The sequence below is a fragment of the Lolium perenne genome, chromosome 1 (genome assembly GCF_019359855.2).
Source record: "Lolium perenne isolate Kyuss_39 chromosome 1, Kyuss_2.0, whole genome shotgun sequence".
Classification (NCBI taxonomy): domain Eukaryota; kingdom Viridiplantae; phylum Streptophyta; class Magnoliopsida; order Poales; family Poaceae; genus Lolium; species Lolium perenne.
The window spans coordinates 116726920-116742759 of record NC_067244.2 but is presented as its reverse complement, the minus strand read 5'-3'; the positions used below and the strand labels follow the sequence as shown (position 1 = coordinate 116742759).

The 15840-nt window shown below is 41.2% G+C and overlaps 1 non-coding gene across 1 annotated transcript; it reads right to left on the bottom strand.

The window, feature by feature from the left end:
- Positions 1–14751: 14751 nt before the first annotated feature.
- Positions 14752–14890, bottom strand: LOC127327966 (small nucleolar RNA Z247). The gene has a single exon (XR_007868882.1). It is a non-coding gene; the product is annotated as a small nucleolar RNA Z247 (small nucleolar RNA).
- Positions 14891–15840: the final 950 nt, after the last annotated feature.

Below are 15840 nucleotides of genomic sequence, written 5' to 3'. Positions count from 1 at the left end.
AAGCTTCCGGGAAAAATAAGGTTCTGGGCGTTGATTTCGTCCAATTCCGAGAATATTTCCTTACTAGGATTTCTGTAACCAAAAACAGCAGAAAACAGGAACTGGCACTTCGGCATCTCGTCAATAGGTTAGTTCCGGAAAATGCATAAAAACGATATAAAATGTGAACAAAACATGTAGGTATTGTCATAAAACAAGCATTGAACATAAGAAATTATCGATACGTTGGAGACGTATCAGAAACCCTTGTAATTTTTTCGAAAAAGTGTTTGAATGACAATGTTAGTGGTGCATTGCTGAGTCGCTGATGTGCTAAGTGGCGGCCCCTTTTTGTGACTGTTCTCTGTTCTTTTTGTATTATTAAGTCCATCTTTTTTCAAAATTGATTACCTCAACTCAGTTTTACTAAGTATTTGTAGCGACCTCACCTATTAAGGTGCCGATCTCTGTGCATATCTGTGCTAGTCCCTGGATCAATCGCTAGCACACACAGTACAAGATGTAATACCAAGAAACAAAGGTCTTTATTACATCGTATGATGCAGAATTTACATAAAGGATTACAAATTGCATAGCATAAGGCTAGCATATCATCAGAGTTTCACAACGAATAAACATAGACAGCATGGAGTCCTTCGTCTTCATGTGCCACAGGCGAGCATGTTGAGGATAGACTCGTTACCCTAATCATCGTAACTCACTCGTCTTTCAAAACATCTGCAACATAAAAAGTTACAGCCACGAATGGTCAATACTTTGAATGTATTGGCAAGATGACACTTTGGTGGACACAAGTGGCAACCTGACACTTAAGCGTACATTTGGCTAGTAGAGCTCAGGCATATTTGCATAAAGCCAGTTTTCTCCTATCATTTGACAAAACCCTTTTCTTTCATACTAATTAAGCGGTACCATTGATAGAAATCAATGAACCTGGAATACCACTGAATTCCTCCTACCCTTGTTCACCCATCAAATTTTTATTTTAAGAAGTTGGGATGAGGAGACTTTCGAACAGGATCCTTGTCAGTTCGCTCAAATTGTCCGTAACCGGGGACACGGCTAAGTACTTAGTTTTAACACTCTGCAGAGGTTGTACAAATTTACCCACATGACCTAGTCTGCTCTTCTTCCATGATGCACATTTTGCTCAAATGGACAGATGTTGACTAGGACGAGACTTTTCCGAAGTAATCCCCCAGACCATCCTCTACGGACCCGTACCAACCTACAATCCCCTACATCATCTGTCACGTACGATCCGGGTTCTCACAACATACTCCGTCAAGCCAGAGCCCATATAGCATGTGGTTGTACGGTAAGCTAATGAGCAAGGTTGTCTACAATCTCTTTAATCCTGGGTGACTTTCAGCAAATGTGTACTCACACCAGGGTATCGCCGTTGACAGGGCCCCCTGATGCAGCCACCCGCTCCAAAGCTCCACCATTCACCCAGGTAGTTCATTAAACTTAGTTGTTTTTCCTTAACCACTAGCAAAACATTTTCATAGCATAGCTAAGCATCCTACTAAGTTTAATGGCGACAAAAGATACAAGTCAAGATCAAGTACCTATTCTACTAGGTGTGAATAGCAAAGCATATAATCCTATACATGCATACTACAAAAATTACTACAGTGCATATGTAAAACTGGGACATTTGTGATTGGTGTGTCACTTGCCTTTTTGCTAGTCGAAGAGAGTTCACTTTTCTTTCAACAAAACACGTCTCTCCATACGAACTATAAGATAAAAAAAAAGCACAACATAAACACGCAATTCATAACAACATATTACAATCAAGACAAACAATTCAGAAAACGCTCTATGGTACTAATGTGTGGCATGAGGTTTGGCTTGCAAGATATGGTCTTACGAGATTGAACTGGAATGATTAAAGTCAAATACTTATATGGATCATATAGATATATAAGAAAGAATTGATAGGCTACAAAAGCAAAGTATGATCTTAGAACATGAAAAGAACGTAGGAATAGTTTTGGTAGATATGTATGGTTATAAGGATCATTTTGGAAAAAAAAAACTATGTTAAATTTATTTATAGGATTAAACTTACCATGAAAATACTCAAATTGACATATTTTGAAATAGTTCAAAAGTTAAATTTTATCATTCTAATATGTTGTTCATATTTTTATGAGTTCAATGCTATAACTTTTGCATGATTTGGATAAAGAGATCGAAAGATATTAATTTTACAAGATTAAACATTTCACGGTTTAATTTTTAATGGCGTCCGAAAAGTTGTCGGAAAAATTTGCTCGGTTGGAAAAACTTTCTACACGAAAGTTGTAGAGAATTTAATTACAAACTTAACGCAAGAACAACTATTCAAAACATAGCTCTAGATCTATAGTTACGGAATTTCAAAATTTGCATAGGTGAGTTAGCTAGCACAATATGGTAGGAACTGATCGATTGATGGTCTTAGCACACGCACGTGCATTCACGTGTCAGGACGTCGTTGGCACATACTGTTCGAGCTGTTCGTGTGGATTAAAACCAAGTTAATGTGTGTTGTAGGTACTAGATCGAATGGGCAGAAAACATTGGCGACTTACAGTGGCCGAGCGTACAAACGGTGAATAGGATGACGAGCACGAGGCGGGCGTGCACGTCGGTGTTTATCCGGCTGTCTTCAGGATGCGAGGAGGTGTCGCCGAAGTGCAGACCGTATCAGGGAACTCGCAACGATCCTTGCAGCGACCAACTTGACTTCAAGAGGCCGCCGTGGTCGACTGGAATGACACGAGCGGCGACGGGCAACGTAGACAATGGCGACGAAACGATTGCACTATCATGTCCTGTAGGCTGTAGATAGGCAAGATTGAGCGCAGTCTACTGGAGAAAGGAAACAAGCTATGGATCGCTGGGAACGACGTACATTGATAGGGTGTCGACAACGGGCGTGGATTAAATGGCGATGTTTGTCACCTGTAGTTGGCGGTGCAAGCTCTTTCTTCGTTTGATAGCTCTATTTTCTTCCTGGTCCTCGTGGCGTGGCGGCTCGAGCTCGACGGTCTGTTCCGGACGGCGTTGATCTTGGCACGCGCAAAGAACAATATCAAGATGGTAAAACAACAAGTCCTGGAGATAGGCTAGAGTGAGAGGAGTCCACGAACAAAAGGAATGGAGCTTCGGATTAACGTATGCGACGTACCGTTCCAATAAATTCCGAAGACGTCGCGGCCAACAACGATAATATGATGCAACACCATGTCCTTGAGAAAGTCCTTAGCGAGGGGAGTATTCTGGTGGACGGAATCGATGAGGTGATCACCGAGAGCGACATGATCTGGCGATGAATTCGAGTTTGACTTTGAGGCTTACGGTGGCATGGTATGCATCGATTCTACAGGGCTCCTCTCGAGAAGCTATCTGAATAAAAGTGGTGGAGAAGTACAAGGAACACATGGCGCTCTCCTCGGTTTGTATTGTTATGGGCTGAGAAGGTAGATCAGGAGAGGTATGCCACCGATTGGCATTCGGTGCCCCTTTTCGGTCTGGGAGATTAAGTCGACTAAATGGCAAAATAAATCCTTGAACGGATGCCTCACTTCATTGGGAGTAACTTTCGTATTTATGTCGAGCCGTTTCGTAGTCTTCAATGGATAGAGGAGGAGGAGGAAGTAACTCCCATGGAACATTAGGCCCCAGTTCTCCGTTACGTGAACAAAGGACGAGGAAGAAGATGAACGTGTAGGCTGGTCCGCTCGGGTAAGATGGACCACCAAATTCGGCCCAAGGGAAAACAAGAGAAGGAAAAAAAAATAGAGAGGGAGGGAGGCCAGGGGCTGGTTGATGGGCTGTCTAGGCCGGTCGGCCCAGTTAGTCCGCTTCATTTTTTTTCTAATTTCTTTCATAACTTTTGTTTTAGGCCTTCAAATGAAGTCAAATAAAATCTGAAAATTTTGTAAAACTTAAAATAAAGTTTTAGGACATTAAATAATATTTTATTGTCCAAGTAAATAAAAATATTAAATGAATTATGCACTTTAGCCTATATGGTTACTTGGGCAATACTTTGCAAAATCAAATAAAATCTGTGTGGTTTCAAAATCTTAAAAGTTTCAAAAAAAAAAAGGAAACCAGTTTATGAAAACTCTATTTTGTAAATACATTTTAAAAAAACACAAAAAATTTTAATTCTTTGCGGATTTCAATCAAATCAACCATCAAGCATAGAATTTTCTTTTTATTTGACATTCCAAAATTAGGAAAATTTTGGGATGTGACAGTATTTCTGTACTTTCTACATTATTCTCGATCCCCTGGACATCCTAAGCTATGTCCATGTATCGTGCATGTGGTACATGCCTCTTGGGTGAGTTTCAGTGTTAGTGTTGCTATCGTGTTCGTGTTCATTTTAAGTATGACGATTTCCTCATACATATCAAACTGAAGTAAGTTGCTGCTGCAGGGTCAGAAGGTGGACCAAATTCATTTTAAGTATGACGATTTCCTCATACATATCAGTGCAGTAGAAGATGTTGCTGCAGGGTCAGAAGGTAGACTCCCAGGTTGTGCTTATTCTGCTCATTTTTCGTCTGTTTTGTTCAATTATGGTTCAGATAAGGCTTCTCTTATTTTTTAGCACTAAAGAAACTAGTTTCCTTTTATTTTTGTTCTTGGTTCAGTATCGGGAGAACTTTTGCAATGGTTGCTTACTTAACTGGCCAGATGCGCAACGATCCCATAAACCCATAAATATTCATTATACATATCTCAAACAGCGAGGAATAACAAGTAGATACAGATATCTTCTCAATCATCATGTTGTTTTTCATAAGATGATTCTGCCACACATAAATCCATGTTTTTACATATGAATAATACTATAAATAGTAGTAGGACACATATAATTTGTAGGATGTATAGTACATCTCAACACAATGAAATACAAGTGTTTTTTTTGTCATATCGCATGTTTCTTCTGTATCCTCTTTTTTAGCAACTTGGTTTAGGTTGGTTCACCGAAGAAGACATCGTGGGATGAATCATTTGTTGGTCCAACCCAACTTCTTGTGCATCATGCTTTGTCTTTTTTGATTTACCTCGATCTCCTTGAGTGTCTGTACCTGCATAATCAAAAAGAATGTCATTTTGATTGTTATGTCATAGTTATTGTTCTCTTATTCACGCAACAACAATTTATGCTTACTATCATTACCATTTTCTTTCTTCTTCCTTACTCTTTTCTTCTTTGGTAAATTGAATGTCAAATGTAGTTTATCACAATTTTTCTTTGTATGTTTAGTAGAACGCTGCATGTGTAAAACTTGTTCTGCTTGATTCTTTCCTTTATAGTTAGCAATCTAGGTCGGCCCTTTGTATCAACAACATCTGGGTCTAATAGTTGTATTGTTGGTGCACTTTCAGCTGTTGGGTCCAAGTTAACAACTGTTCTTACTGAACTATTTTGTCCCACTGTAGAAACTTGTTCAGTTTCAGTGTCCATTCTTGCCATTTCTGCTTCTATCCTTGGAATTTCTTGTAGCAAGTACTGGTACTTTCTCTTATTCTTAGAACCATTAGATGCCGTGTGTTCCAACAGCCGTGAAAGTACATTAAATCTCAAAACTATGCTATCCTCATTTGGCGCTGGCACAGTATCATTGAATAGCTTTTTTTCTCTCTTGCGCCACCTCTCTATAATGTACTTATCATGTATCTTTTCTACTTGTAGGTGCATCATTATTTTCAATATATGAGAGCAGAGAAGACCGTCTTTTTGAAATTTACAACATATGCATGAGTATTCTTCTGTTTGTTCATTCACTTGAACCAGGTAATCTCTCTGTCTGTGCTCCTTTATTGGGTAATTTTTTGCCTGAAACACCCAGTATATTTTGCCTTTTGATTCTTCCCTGAGTTGTAGTCTTGTAACATCCTTTAGTAGTTTCTGGAATTTCCTAAATATGGATACATTGTACAGCTTATGTGCCTGCCTCTCAATGTAGTAATCAGTGATGAACTTTTTTTCATTCACTTTCTTGTTTATTGCATTATGATCCAGCTCATCCTCAATTGCATGCATGTTATCCATTATGCGCTGGTATTCCCTTAGGAAGCTTGTCATGCTGAATTGCGGACCTACTCCTTTTTTGAACAATGCATTGGTTCCCTAACTTCTAGCTGTTGTTTGGATGAATGGGAATAACTTATCCTTGAAGTAAACAGGTACCCACTTGTGCTTACTTTTCCAAAGATCTTGAAATATTTTGACATGCTCTACATTATGCTTTTATCATTGCCTGCCACAGTGTTTCAAATTCATGGATTGTTAATGATTTGTCTATCACGTCCTGTAATTCCTCATATAGTCCTTCATTTGCTTGGAACACTGTCCCGCCTTTATCATCGATTTTCTTCTTGACATGGAACAAGCAACATCTGTGCACTGCTTCTTTGAAAATTGCTTTTATAGCATTATCCATTGCTTTATCTTGGTCAGTTATAATAGTTTTTGGGCACTTGCCGCCCATTGCTTCCTTGAATTATCTGAAACACCACTCGAAACTTTCCGCACTTTCATTTATTATGAATGCACATGCAAAAAGGTATGTTTTTCCATGTGGCGACACACCAACGAACGGGGCAAATGGGAGATTGTACTTGTTAGTAAGGAATGTAGTGTCAAAGCTCACACAATCTCCACATATGTCATAGTACAGTCTGGCCCTAGCATCTGCCCAAAATACACTCCGCACTTTGTTTTCACCATCCAAGTCAATGGCATGATGGAATCTTGGATTTTCTGCTTTTTTCTTTGAAAACCAATCAAGTACCTCCATCATATCATTGTTACTGACTTCCCTGTTTATACTTGAGTTGTAGTTGCTGAACTTTCTTTTGTTGTATGGTAATTGTGCCATGCCTCCTTTGATGAATGCCAAAACTGCTACGATGTCCCGTGTAGGCATATTGCAATGTTTCATTGTTCTAATCATTTCCTTTTCACCATCCGACATGTATATGTGTGACCTGGAATCTGCTTTGAGGGCATAGTTCATGGTTGTGCAATAGATTGATGCTTGTTATTGTCCAGATCCCATGTTTCTCGCTGGCCACCATTTCAACCTTGCAGTTTGACTTGGCTATAACTGTGCTTTGTCTCTGTGCCACAATGTTGTTAGCCTCTGCCTGATTGTTTACCCCATATTTGTTGCATTTCATTGTGAACCTTATGACCTCATTGTTTCTCTTTTTGCTTGTAGTACGATAAGATGATACACAACTTACGGAGAATCCAACTACGTAAGCATACAAGTTGAAGAACTTTTGTGCTTCCTCTCTTGTCTGGAACTCCATGCCAACCTCAGGTATGAATTGGCTTGCACTGTCATTTTCGGTATCTTCATTTCTGGGAACTCCTTTTGCAGCTAGCGCTTCATCTAACATGAAATTGTTAATGTCTTCTTCAGTTATATTTTCATTTTCTTCTGGATTATGTTGGTTGTCATTGCTTGCACTTGTGGATGCTTTGTCATGTGATCCCCCAGCTTTAGTTTGTTGTTGATTGTCTATTGTTCCAGCATCATATACCTGCATGTAATGTAATTTTTTTCAGTAAATATAAATTGAAATTATACATTTTTTTTGGGAAATGTACAATGTATATATGATTTGGTTCTTAGTTTTTTTGTACCTCGTCTAGCTGTATGTCGTTGAACATGCTGACATCCCATCGATTATCCTCTTCGTCTCCGAGCATTGTAGCAGAAGAATCTTTAATGTTATCCTTCATATTCAGCATAAACAGAAATATGATAGATTAGATTTTATTAGAAGCAACTATGAAATTTTTGAAACTTGCATTTTTTTCCTGATTAGTATTGTAATACCTGCTCATCTTGTTTTTCATACACTGCAGGATGTGTTATATCACCAAGTAGCAGACCTGTGGAAGTGAATCCTTCCTGTAAGAAGAAGTCATCGTTCATAGCATTGATGTTTTGTAGCTTCCCGATCCCGTCATAGATTCATTCTGCATATAGACATATATATAATATCAATTGGGTAGAAACAAAGGAAACAAAGAAATAGAAACAAATATAATTTTTAGTCTCTGTCCTTCAGAATTCAGTCTTCAGTTTCATTTGCCTAGCTCAGTCCTTAGTATATTATTTATCTGTGAATACAAGTAATTCATTTTTAAGTCTATTTTATTATCTCAGTCCACAGTCTTCAGTAACTCGCTGATTCTTCATTCTGTGTTCCTCATTCTTCATGCCTCATTACTTGTCACTTATTCTTCAGTTATTCGTTCATTCTCCGTTTCATTAATTAATCAGTAACTCGCTGATTCTTCATTCTATGTTCCTTATTCTTCATGCCTCATTACTTGTCACTTATTCTTCAGTTTTTCGCTCATTCTCCGTTTCTCAGTTCTCTATCCCTCAGTTTTTCTTGTCACTTATTCTTTAATTCTTCAGTTTATCGCTCATTCTCTGTCCCTCAGTTTTTAATCGCTCATTCTCTGTCCCTCAGTTTTACTTGTCACTCATTCAAGAATTATAATTGTCACTCATTCTACGTCCCTCAGTTTTACTTGTCCCTCAGTTTTACTTGTCATTCTTCATTCTATGCTAGTTTTATTCAGTTTTACTTGTCATTCTTCATTCTCTGTTAGTTTTATTCAGTTTTTACTGTTAGGTGACATACTAGCATGCATTTTTATCAGTCTCAGTCTTCAGTTTCTCTCTGTCTTGAGTTAAATCTCAGTTTTCTAGATAATTCTCTGTTTTCTATCAGTCTCAGTCTTCAGTTTCTCAGTCTGAGGATCTATCTGACTTCATTCTTCAGTTAAATCTCAGTTTAGTATCAGTTTCATTCTTCAGTTTTGATGAGTGTCATTTATAATTGCTTATCTCATTCTACATTCCTCATTCTCCGTCCCTCATTACTTGCCACATATCTCAGTTTAAGTCGCAGTTTAATTCTTCATTTTTTCGCTCATTATCCGTCCCTCAGTTTTGCAGTGTCATTCTTCAGTCTTGATTAAAGAGACGGGAGGAGCTGGCGAGAAGAAAGAAGTTGTGAGCAACCTGATTGGCTGATCGGTTGATTTTGGACACAACGTAATCTGGTAGAAGTCCCAACACCCTTCCGATCTCTTTGATAGTGTTCATGATAACCGGTTTAGTGTAGTTCTCCTTTAGTTCCTTGTTCAAGGAAGTGCAGTTGTTGATAGTCCAGCCAAATCCATCAGTATAGTACCGATAGTTGCTTTGACTGCATGTAGTCCAGCCATGGCTTCGGCATCTTCAGCAAATTATCGATACTATCCACTTGTTGTTACTCAAACATTGGATTATCTTGGTATATGCTTTTTGTTGTTGTTACCATGGGCACTGTGCAGATAATTCCATGAGTTGCTGACCACCTTATCAGGTTGAGGATGAAAGAGAGGCTTTCTGAATCAGTTATGCAATGCAGTGACTAGAAGTTTGCATATAACATAATTTTTGCATGTCAATGTCTACTAAATGTTTACCTGCTGGTTTATGTCAGTAATTCTACTTGACTTATTCTCTCAGTATTTTCTAGTAAATGTCTTTTCAACATAGTAAGTTAGTTAGAAGGCAAACGGAGAATTTCTCAGTTAAATAGTCTATGCAATTCTCAGTAATTTTAGTTAAATGGATATGAATGCTCATGCCATTCTCAGTAAATAGTCTGTGTTGATTTCATTTATCATTCTTCTTCATTTTCACTCTTTTCTAATCATAGGAAACAAGCCACCACTGGGCACCAGGCTGTAAGAAGGCAAGCGGGGAAAGTATGGTATGTATCATCCGCTTCCACAAGCCCTCTTTTTATTCTCTGTTATGTCAGCTGCCTTCTTCCTAGTTTTATTCGTTGTTCCGCCAAGCAAAGTAGGTCATACTAGTATCCATTTTAGTTTTAAACCATGCCCGCCTAGTGACATAGTCATCTTTTTATTATTAAACTCAAGAACTGGTCGGTTGAATCATTGTTCTCCAAAGTGTAAATAGGCTTTCTGTTTCTTCAGTTTTCCTTTTCTTCAATTTTCAGATATTGGAAGGCTTTCATTGTTGCCAGAGAATGGAGAATGTGCAGTATGATAACCAAAGTGAGTGGTCCTCAGTGCATTGGACAAAACCCTTGGATAACCAGAGTGAGTGGTCCTATGCTTTTTATTTTTTCTTGTCACTTATTCTTTAATTCTTCAGTTTATCGCTTGAGTTCAGTTTCCATGAGGATATGGCCGCCACGATTTGAATCTTGAACTAGTTAGTTGTCAACCCCAATGTGCTGACTTGTGTTATCTTTCAATTTTAATTTGAGCAAGTCAGTTTCTGGTTTGGTCAGGTACATGATTTTGATCAAGAAACTGAGTTCACTAAAAGAGGAGATGGATGAAGAGGAGGTGGAGACACACCTGTGCTGAGACGGGAGGAGATCCAAAGGCCTTCCCAACAACATCGTTCTCCATGTCCACGTAGGTCCCTCCCTCATTGCCATCCATGTTTCTTTCGATCTCTATTCTTCCAGATCTCTTTTTCCCCCCTTCCTTTTCTGATCGCGTTTTCCCGGCGGCCTGGGCGTCGTCACTGTATTTTCCAGATTCTTTACGTGAGGAGGAAGAAGGAGAAGAAAGGTGAGGTGGAGACGTAGTTGTTAGAATTGAACTGGGCTAGTTCCTGGCCGTAGTTGTAAGGCCCGGGAAGCTACAGTTGGACTGAAAAAACCAGAAAAAACAGGACTGATGGTTTTTGGGCCTGACTGAGTGGGTAATGAAAGGGACTGAATGTGTGTATGAACTGGGCTGGGGGAAATCTGACTTGAACTGGGCTGGGGGAAATCTGACTTGAACCCAATTGCATTTTCAGCTAGATGATGATTAGACACTCCCTTGATTTATACAGTGTACATTGTACAGAGTTTACAAGGTTTACAATACCAGCCATACCGGCCTAACTACATACGTATACATATACGTAGTCTATCGCCCTCCTTCAATATCAACGTGGTCTACAAGATTGAGATTGCATCTACATGCCTGAAACAAAGGCAGAGGTAGCGCCTTTGTAAATATATCTGTTAGTTGATCCTTCGGCGAGATAAACTTGATAGAAAGGAGCTTCTAAGCTACTCTTTCACGTACGAAATAAGAGTCAACCTCAATGTGTTTGGTACGTGCGTGAAACACTGGATTGGAGAACAAATAAGTGGCTCCGATATTGTCACACCATAAGACCGGAGGATTGCCTTGTCGAATACCAAGCTCCCGAAGCAACGCCCTGTACCCATATAAGCTCAGCCATGGCATTAGCCAATGCTTTATACTCAGACTCCGTGCTAGAGCGAGAAACTGTGGCTTGATTTCGAGCACTCCAGGCGATCAAATTACGCTCATAGAATATGGCATAGCCCCCGGTTGATCGCCGATCATCAGGATCAGCAGCCCAGTCCGCATCAGAAAAGGCAGACAACAAATCATTCATTAACTGTCGAAGAGAGAGACCATGACCAATAGTCAACCGAACAAATCGAAGAATCCGCTTGACCGATGTCCAATGAGAGCACCGTGGGGCATGTAAGAACTGACACACACGATTGACAACAAAAGCTAGATCTGGTCGGGTGATGAGAAGATACTGTAGACCAACAACAATGCTACGATACCGAGTGGCTTCATCGACAGTCAACAACGTACCATCAGTAGCAGAGAGCTTATCGGTAGGGACCATGGCTGTAGCAGCGGGGTTACACTTGAGCATGCCAGCACGACGAAGAAGCTCAAGTGCATACTTGGGCTGAGATAGCGTGAGCGATGAACCAGCACGATGAACCTCCAATCCCAAGAAATAGTGAAGCGGACCCAGATCCTTGACCGAAAAATCAGTAGTAAGACCGGCAACAAGACGATCAGCAGCTGCAACAGATGAACTGATAACAATCAGGTCATCAACATAGACCAGCATATAAACTGCCACATCAGATCGTTGAAGGATGAATAAAGATGTATCCGTGGAAGAGGGCACAAAACCAAGAGTAGCAAGAACACTAGTGGGCCGCGTATGCCATGCGTGAGGGGCTTGCTTCAAGCCATAGATCGCCTTAACTAGACGATAGAGATGACGTGGACGATGTGGATCCTAAAAACCGGGAGGATGACGCATATACATTTCCATTTCAAGAACTCCATTGAGAAAAACATTCTGAATATCAAGCTTTCGTAGATTCCATCCATGATTACCTGCAATAGACAACAAGAGATGAATAGTGGTGGGTTTTACAACTGGACTGAAAGTTTCCTCATAGTCGAGACCCATTATTTAAACCCCTTAGAAACCAGACGCGCCTTATAACGCTCAATCGACCCATCCGCATGACGCTTAATTTTGAACACCCATTTGGAGTCAATAACATTGATGTCAGCGGTAGGAGGAACCAGATTCCACGTATTATTCCGGAGAAGAGCCAAAAATTCCACATCCATTGCAGTTTTCCAATCAGGAGACTGAAGAGAAGTTTGCATATCACGAGGTTCAGAATCAGAAAGCACCTGTGACATCCGCGTCGCAACCCAGGAGACGGTGCCATCAGTCCTGATCTTTGACTGGCGAATATTGTTGCGGAGCCGTGTAACAGGACCAGAGGGAACCGGTGGAGCAGGAGGTAGGGATGCAGCCCCAGACGAAGTGGCCTCCGAGTGGGCCGAGCCAGGTTCCGGCCCAGGCGAGGGAGGTGAACTATGGCCACCATCTGAACGGGCCTCGGACGATGGCGTGGGCAACCCAGGCACGCTGAGCACCTCAGGATTGCTCCTGTTTGCATGGCCATGCACATCATCATTGTGATCAATGTGAGCATGTGTGGACGCTGAATTGTCTGCATCCGATAGCAATTCCAGCCGAGCTCCTCTCCCAATACATGCACCATGATTAGGAAACAAAATAGCCGGATGCATAATATCTCGAAATTGGTCAAAAGTGACAGGAGAAGAAGACTGGTGTAGGAACAGTGTTGGATATGGCAGAAAACGGGAACAAATTTTCATCGAAAACGACATCTCGAGAAATATAGATACGATTTGTGAGAACATGGAGACACTTGTGCCCTTTATGGAGGGAGCTATATCCAAGGAAGACACATTTTTTTGGAACGGTACACGAGCTTGTGTTTGTTATATGGACGAAGGTGTGGCCAACACGCACAACCAAAGACTTTGAGAAAGGTGTAGTCCAGGACCTCACCAAGAAAAGCCTCAAGGGGTGTTTTCATATGAAGAACACGAGTAGGATGCTATTGATGAAAAAACAAGTTGTAGTAACCGCATCACTCCAAAACCGAAAAGGGAGGGATGCATGTGCAAGAAGTGTGAGACCAGTTTCAACAACATGTCTATGTTTTCTTTTAGCAACGCCGTTTTGTTGATGTGTATGAGGACAAGAAACGCGGTGACTAATGACAAGGTTCTGAAAGAAAGAATTAAGTTTAATGTATTCACCACCCCGGTCTGTTTGAACATGAAAAATTTTATGATCAGGAAGGCGCTCAACATGCTTTTGAAACTGCAGAAAGATATGAAACACAACGGACTTACGTTTGAGAAAATAAAGTCAAGTGAAGCGACTGAAACCATCAACAAAACTAACATAATATTGGTGTCCACTCATAGAAGTTTGGGCAGAGCCCCATACATCAGAAAAGATAAACTCCAAAGGAGCAGAAATTACTCTTTCCGAAAGTGAAAACGGTAACTGATGACTCTTGCCTTGCATACATGCATCACAAACTGAACTATTTTTTTATCTAACAACGACAGAAGTTCATGGCGATTTAAGACATGCTGAATAATTGGAGACGCTGGATGATCTAGACGATAGTGCCACTTTTCTCGCGAAACCCGAACACCACTGAAGACAATGCTGAAAGCTTGGTGCCCAAAAGGAGGATCAAACTTGTAGAGCTCATCGCAGAAACGTCCTCTAAGAATTTGTTCCCTCGTGTCCCGATCCTTAATAATCAAATCAAAAGGATGAAATTCAACAAAAACGTTATTATCTCGAGTAAGTTTCTTGATTGAGAGAAGATTGCGTGTAACATCAGGAACATAGAGGACATTGGTGTGACGAAGTGGTGACGAAGATTGTGTGGGAAGTGAAGATTGACCAACATGGAGTATGCGCATACTTGAACCGTTTGCGGTGTGGACTTGATCCTTGCCTTGGTAGGGCTCCTTCATGTGCAGCTTTGTCAACTCATTGGTCAGATGATCTGTGGCTCCGGTGTCTGCATACCAACTCGGGTCGACAGGGTAAAATGGAGTATGGCCCTGAGTAGCTAAAGCTGCTTGACGTTCAGCAAACTTTTTGTTGTAGCCGACGCCCCGAAACTCGCGCTTGAAACGCTTGAAGTAGTTGGAGGCAATATGACCAAGCTTGCCACATAACTGACACGTTGGCATGTTTCCTCCTCCACTATTGCTGGCACCCGAGTTGAAGTGACCGAAGTTATTGTTGATAGGCGACAGCGCGAAGGATGATGGCGAGGGAAGTATAGGGCGCGGTCCACCAGTACCGCTGAAGCCACCATGACTGCTGCCATAGTGTCCACTATAATTGACATTACCACCATATGGCTTTCCTTGGTCACGTCCATCCGAGCGATACAACTTAGCGTTGTTTCTCCTAGACGATGCAGCATTCGCTGAGTGCAGACCAGCCTGAAGTTTAGCCTTGCGATCCACCATTCATTGCTTTGTACTCAAGAGCTGAGCATATAGATCACATATGGGAATAAGAGCAGTGCGATTGTTAATAACCGCAACAAGTGGGTCATAGTCCTCATCAAGTCCATCCAAAACATACGTGATGAACTCCTCAACTCCAAGTGGCTTCCCGATCGAGGCGAGGGTATCAGCGCAGGACTTGATCTTGTTGAAGTAAGCCGAAACTGAAGGAAAATCGACCTTTTTGGTTTTGTTCAGCTGACGCTTGATCTGCATGGAACGCGCCGTGGACTGAGCTGAGAAGCTACCGGCAAGAGTACTCCATGCTTCATGAGACGTGGCGGCGAGATGGATCATGCCAACCACCGATTCAGTTGAAGTGGCGAGGATCGAAGACAATATGGCTTGATCTTGCTGCAGCCACGCGATGTAGGCAGGATTGACGATAACCGGAGGAGCCCCAGCTTCAGATGCCTGGGGGTTGGGCGCCGTCTGTGAGGGCGTTCGAAAGCTACCGTCAACATAGCCGAAGAGAAGATGGCTGCGGAGAACTGATGAGGACATCCCATCTATTGATACAACCGATGTACCTACAGCCACACAAATACAAGGACCAATCACTCGAGCTCATGCCAAACAACTTAACCATCAGGTACTTTCGTTTCTTGGAACTATTCCTCACATACATGAGAATATGATGCTGCCTAAATCAGATATGTTTGTTACTCTTAGGAATGATGGACCTAACATGGATGAGGAGGACACGCATTGGAGCATGATCACACATGGAGGAGATGGCAGCAAGCATTGGAAGATTGAAGAGGACGCCGCAAGTGGAGATTTCAGAACTTTGAAGCCACCATAAGAAGAGATGAAGACATTGACGAAATATAGAGTTTTCTGCTTCATAATTTCGTCCATAGCATAATATGGTGTTGCATCACATTTAGTTTTGGGCCAGATGATGGCGTGTATAGCACACGTCCGTTGGGAACCCCAAGAGGAAGGTGTGATGCGTACAGCTGCAAGTTTTCCCTCAGTATGAAACAAAGGTTTATCGAACCAGTAGGAGCCAAGAAGCACGTTGAAGGTTGATGGCGGCGAGATGTAGTGCG